Below are 7,409 nucleotides of genomic sequence, written 5' to 3' on the forward strand. Positions count from 1 at the left end.
TTACAAAAATATGATATGACAGTTGTACAATGGTTCTCTCTCTCTCTCTCTCTCTCTCTCTCTCTCTCTCTCTCTTAAGATAGTATCACATAGTACTAACTAAATAGTACTAAGTAGTATGATATGACAGTAGAACAATGATTCTCTCTCTCTCTCTCAATCTCTCTCTCTCTCTCAATTAATAGCAAATGTGTTACTTAAGATAGTAGTACATAGTACTAAATAGTACTAACCAAATCATAATAAGTAGTATGATATAACAGTATAACAAACTTAATATGAACTACAAAAATTACTACAATAGTACACAATCACTAAAAAATAGGACTAATAGTATGATTTGATAGCAGTACCTAAATAATAATAATATAATGGTACACAATTAAAACTAATAGTACTAAAAACTATCAAAGTTCCTCACTGCGGAGCATCACCCAGAAGGTGCACAAACGGATCTTGGCAAACATTTCTCCGTAAGAAGTGTTGTTGAGCATGCATTTTTGCGATGGTTCTTACATATTTTTGTGCGCATTTTGTATTTTTAGTTGTCCCTTTGGGGGCTGCTCTTTGTAATACCTTTAAGGCATCTTGTCTTCACAATTTTTTTTTGAAAAGTTACAGTGTGTTTTTTCAATACATTGATTAAATGGGAGTGTTTCCATGCCAAGTGAATATGGGACAAATGGGACAAATGTTTTAAATCAAGTGCTTAAATGGGACAAATGAACATGGATCTACTGGTAAAGAAAAGGGATCCAAAATTTGTGCAAGTATAGTGATAGTGGACCTAGCAAACAAATCTTTTCAGCATGCACTATAGCAGGAGGTGCATCTTTTAGTAATGCATAATTGCTTTTGCATTTTTGGATTTTTGCATAAAAGATTCTAGGAACCACTTGACCCCCAATGTTGAAGACATTACCCCAGCCATTCGTCTCTTGCTCTATGAGGACTGTTTTTTATTTTGAGCACATCACCACATAATAATTCTCATTATCTTTGTTTGTAGGGGACCGTAGTACTGCAAAATGGTCACCCATCTAAGGCATGTCAGCTAGCTGGTCTCTATCCATCGCATATCTTATAGATTCCTTCTCCATGTCTGATGCAGTCTGTCCATTGATGGGCTCCAGCCTGCTGTTCAAGGTCCATGGACTTACATGAGATAAATTGGTGCAGTTATCCCATTTTCATGCATGTAGAATGAACAAAAGCATGACAAATGTCTAAACAAGGCTTGTGTGAGATCTTTGTTACTAAAACCCAATATGCAGTGTGTTGAACAACTTCCTTTTATGGTCTGGCAGATCCATGCTTTAGACCTGTCAACATCACCAACCTTTACTTCTTAAAAGAGCCTTTTTTTAGATTCATCTCCCATCTTCCATGCCAATCATTCCACAACATCGTTGCATTTTGTAGCTTTGCACCATTTACATCCGATTGCTCACTGGTTAGTGCACGCTTTATGACTGCACCAGCCCCATCATGTTCTCCCTTGCCATGACCACTTGCGAAAAAGTTCCACATCATCCGAATGCCAGTCAAAGAGCAATGCCTAGCATAACAAACAACAGATATTGCATTTTAAAATATGCAACATCTTCAGCGTGATGTAGAAAATAAGGGGGCAATGTCCAATGTCTTACCTTGAAACAAAGTAAAATGGGTGAGCGGCCTTAAACTGAGATGCTGCCCTATCTGACCTAACAAGAAATGGGTGGGATGTATTGCATACTTTTTTGGGCCAAGCGTATGCCTGCAAACATCCTTCTTGTTTGGGGAAACCCTGTATTGTCTTTCTAGAACTAGACAACACATTGAACAACCTCACAACTTAAGGAATCTTGTCCACACTTTCGACCTCCATCTACCCATTTGAAGGAAGCTTGTTTTATGTCCAAGCGATGCTTCTTCAAATTTCATGCTTGAATTCCCGGGGGATTCACAGGGGGAAACTTATGATATCACGTGAGTGTACAATAGGGGGTTTTTTTGAAATGAGGCATAAGCTTATACATTAGGGGTGGGGGCCCTTTTTTTTTCCCCAATATTGAATTTAAGCTAGGGGGACCATGTCATATTTAAGAAGGGGGAACATAATATTGGTTACCTTGGGTAACTAGTCCAAACAAGTTTGATTTTGTGTATGGTTTTAAATAGTCATAGGGAAAGTAACCTAAATTTGCTTATTGTGTAATCTAAATGCTTGAGAGAGAATGTAGATTTAAGGAAAGGGGGGGACATAATGGAATTTTGGTGGCATCTTATAAGCTTAAATAGGGGTGTTTTATCATCCTACATGGATCTTAAATAGGGGGTTTTCTTGAAGTTCATGCACGCAGGTGACGTCGCCCTTTAATGAAGAGTGAATCCCCCGGGCTTGAATTCCAAGGGCTTTAGCTACTTTGCTATCACTATATTTTTTAAATGCTGAAGTGTTAGGTGGAGAGCTGCTCTCTTCACAGCTAACTTATTAGCACTTTCTACTCTTTTCACAAGACTCAATGATGTCTTTAGATTATCCACTATTGCCATTGATATGGACTAGCTTTGAAAATTTGTCTCATCGACAACCTCTTGCATAATTGGATGTTTTATAACCTTAGACAAAATGTCAGCCTTCATTCCCAAGTCCAAGTTCTTTGTGGTATGCTTGAAATGTCGCACAATTGTTAATGTCAAGTGTCTCATGTTCCTTTCAGAGCAATGCTGTGGCAGTTCTTTGAGCAAGTTCCCTTCATGGTGTGGCACTTCTAGTGCGGAGTTCTCCATCCTGCGCACAACCGTATTTCAATGGTAAATCCTAAATTAATAAATGACACAAGAAGAAAATACGTCAAAACATGCATGCTCAATCTTAATCGTCAAAATGTTGTTATTCCTCTTGTCGATTCTGCAGAGCATTGGTCCTCTATTCACAGGCCGATTCTGTTTAGCCCTGTGATTCTTTTGCTAGTGCTACAGGCAAAGCATACATTCCTAGCACCCTTTAGCTACTCAAGCAGATTCAGATCGATCTCTCTGTGTGTGGCTGACAGTTTTCATAATGTATAAAGAGTTGAACATAATCCTTTGCAAGTCTTCAATTCTGCTCACATATATGATTACGCTGCAGGCTCCTCATGCTCATACACACAGCTTGTTGTCGTCCCTTTCTTGAGCTGCCATTGTCTCCATTAGCTGCGTGCCCTTCTTGCTGCTTTCTCTTCCTGGATAACACCGTAGGCAACAATTGTGCAAGGAGTAGAAGCATGAGAAAAATAAACATGTCACTATCGTCAAAAAAAAGAACGGAGCATCACTCTTGGAGCATTCTTTTGGCAGCAACTCTCCTCAAGCAAGGATTCCTCAGTGGAAGCAGCCTCGATCCGAAGCTCCTCGCAAGATCACCCCGCAAGCACAGACCGTGGAGATCTGACACCAGTTTTGAGGATGCCAGGGAGGAATGCAAGAGGGAGAGAGAGAAGACCGCACGTTTGGTGGGAGCAAGTTCCCTTATATATATGAGACGAGTAGCATGACCCGTCTATGACAGGTTAAAGGGGGGTTCGTAAAATGTCAATGATTTCAAGACACCGTCCACTATAGTGACTAGTTTACTCAACAAATCAGCTAGATGAACATCCACATGATGTTGATCAACAAGGGGCAAAGCATGCGCACAAAAAATCCCCCCACCCCCCTCTCTCTCATTGTCTCCTTCGTGCACTTGCACATGTAGAGACACTAAAACCTCTCTCTCTCTCTCTCTCTCTCTCTCTCTCTCTCTCTCTCTCTCTTTCTTTGACTATCTCCTTCATGCATGCACACACACACAGGCACTAAAATCTCTCTCTCTCTCTCTCTCTCTCTCTCTCTCTCTCTCTCTCTCTCTCTCTCTCTCTCTCTCATTTTTCTCTCTCTTGTGGCCTTGATTATGCAACACTCGTGCATATTTCCTTTTAAGCTCTTCTTTTTAAACATCCATAAAACCTTTTTTCTAATTAAAAGCAATGCTTAGGTTTAGCTCACTCGATCTAATTCAAAAATGAAAGCTACAATGAGGCCAAAAACAATCGTAAAGAAAAAGTCCAAAAAAGCAGACAGACACACACACACACATATACATATACATACATACATACATATATATATATATATATATATATATGCATACATATATATATATATATATATATGCATACATAGATATATATATATACATACATACATATATATATATATATATATACATATATATAGATAGATAAATATATATACATACATAAATATATATACATACATATATATATGCACATACACACACATATATATATACATATACATATACATATACATATACATACATATATATATATATATATACATATATACATATACGTATACATATACATACATACATATATATATATATATATATATATATAGAGAGAGAGAGAGAGATACATATACATGCATACATATATATACATACATATTTATTTATTTATTTATTTATACATACATACATACACACACACACACACACACACACACACACATATATATTGATGTTATTGCTCACCTCGTAGCCTTTCGCCACAACTGCGGGCCTGCAACTCGATTCAGTCTAGCAGACTGATTCGACTCTACTCACCGATGCTGCTTCGCCTCTATTTATCTCTGTTCACTGTTGCTTGAACTTGCTTCCCTTAAACCTTTTATTCCCCGTGCTTCGCCTCACTGTGCCTCGAGTTGTGGAGCTATGCTATGCTCGTCTTGGCTTCTGTGTCCTCTATTTCGCTTCTATGCTCATCTTGGCTTCCGCGTTAAACTCTTCGCGCATCAGATCTGCTAGGCATCACGCGAGATGCGCAGCAACACCACAGTGCAACATTTCTCTCATGAGTCAAACTTCTCTGCCCACACATTGCCATGAGTAGCTAGAGCTCCTCCCTCTAGCATGTGGCACCACAACAACTCTCCGTCCACTCCACCTCCTACTGCCACGTGGAGCTCTCTTTGCTAAGAACGTTGAAACCTCTCCTTAAAGGAGTAGTAAGATGATACATGGCGTCTTAGGGATAGAAGCCTTTACCCCCAACACATATAACTTATTCTCTTTATATTGCCATTGCAATGACCGCTACCCCATGGTGGTGGGCTACCAAATAAGGTCTAGGACTGCTTCTGTCTGATGCGAGGACCACTGATGGACCGCTTTAAGTTGAAGAGGTTTCAAGTACCAAATTCTATCCTCCAGAATCCTAATCTTTTTGTGAAGAGACAACGCATTCTCCCTGCTATTCGTATTTGGTTAGCTTGCCCTTCTACTTTATCGTGACATTGGTTGTAGTGCTTACACAAAAACTCCATCGGAAGCCTCTTTCACTCGTTTCCAGCAGTTCGTGCTCCAATGCACCACTACTCAAGCCAAGCATTCGCTTCCTTTGTAATGCACCCAATACTTCATCTTGCACCCAATACTTCGTAGCATCCTTTCACAGCACGAAATCCATGTGCCCAATTATTTGCAAGATCACTAGGGTAATAGATACAAATATTTGCCTATTAGAACGAACAAGATTCAATCAAAATGCATCATTCAAGCAAGAGATAAGTACTATCTGAATTCCAAAATCTATCTAAAAAGGTATGAGAGCAAAGAATACTTCCATACATTCATCATCTTACTGTTACCAATTCCGTACAACATGTAGATTATGCCAATACTACTAGATATTAAATAGTTTGGGAAGAAAAAATGATTTCCTAATTCAAATTTCTGGAACTGCGGATTGCGCACAGACAAACTCATCCCATATGCTGATTATAGAACACATCCTATAACTGATATGTCCGCTCTAGAGGCAGTTATTTACAACCACCCTTTTGAGTTTATTATAAATCCTTCTATATTTACTAAGTTAAAGAGAAAATAGTTTATCACTATTAGCGTGCATCTAATTGGAATCTCTCCACATGCATACATTTGCTTAAATTAAATATAAAATAAAAGCTCTACCTCTTGAATTGGATAGTATAATTTACAAAATGTCCAAGGTATGTTGTGATGGAACAAGGTCTACAAGCTCCTTGATGGTTTAAAAGAAGCTCGAATGCAAGGATTCATCATCATTTCCTGGCATCTAGTTTTCTAGCCATCAGATTTAGACCCATCCCTTACATTAAAAAGACTACAAAAGACATCCTTCTAGTAGTTCTTTATGTTGATGACTTGATCATCATCAACTCCAACTAACATCTCATCTCAAAAGCTAAGAATCAGCTCACCTTAGAGTTTAAGATGGAGGATATGGGAGAAGTACATGGCCTCCTTTGGATAGAAATATGCAAACATGACATTGGCATCATGATTTCTCAAGGTAAGTGCACTCAAAGTGTATTCAAGAAGTTTTCATCTACATTATTGCAAGCCCTCTTGCCCCCCCTCTCCCCTTAATATGGAGCACAACATCAAATTGTCAGCACTTGACAATTATCTAGGTTTAGATCCTTGTCAATATAGATGGCCCATTTTAACTTGATCTACCTAAGTATCATCAAGCCTAACACTTCTTAATTGGTGTGCTTAGTCAATTCCAACACAAGAACAAGTCATAGATATCATCACCAAGCCACTTTCCCTCAAACCATTCACACATTTTTTACATCGACTTGTTCTTTGCAAATTGCACCTTAAGATGGAGAAGTGAAGGTTTAGCTGTACAACTTTGTCTTTTTTTGTTCCCACCATGAAACATTCAAAAAGTCCAAAAAGTGTAATGTAATTTTAGAGGGGGTGTTGAGAATGGTGTAGATTGCATCATTTGGATATGGTTCATGGGACAAATCTAACCATAACCCTAAGGGTTCCATGTGTATTCTCAATACCTTCAGAATACAACTTAATCTATCATGTTATCTATGTATCCTCGCAAATAACTACATTGAAACATACATTCCAAAACATAATAAGTTAAAAATGCTCAAAGTATGAAAGCAGCATTGAAAACTTAAAATACATGTCCATAAAAGAAAAGAAGCCACAAAGTCTTAATGATAAAGAAATCAAAATACAAAATACTCCATTCTCAACAAGATAATATCTCACCATGAAACAAAATATTTATTTGTGTATGTAATCACACATTAATCACCCAAAATTTATGCCTCCCTCCTCCATTCTAGCTCTCTTGCTAGTAGATGCTTGCATAAGTGGTTCCACCCAAACTTTATGCCTCTTTCAAAATTTACACATCACCCAAAATGCCTCCCTCCTCCATTCCAACTCTCTTACTAGTAGATGCTTGCATAAGGGGTTCCACGAGTGTATTCACTACATAAGCATCCCTTTAAAATGAGAAGCACGGTCTTCCCAAGGCTTGAGATGCTCCAGTCATCTATGGCCCATCTCCAAATCCAAT

Source organism: Dipteris shenzhenensis, chromosome 22 (assembly GCF_047967505.1).
Source record: "Dipteris shenzhenensis isolate YYH24624 ecotype China chromosome 22, Dip_SZ_1.0, whole genome shotgun sequence".
NCBI classification, from domain to species: domain Eukaryota; kingdom Viridiplantae; phylum Streptophyta; class Polypodiopsida; order Gleicheniales; family Dipteridaceae; genus Dipteris; species Dipteris shenzhenensis.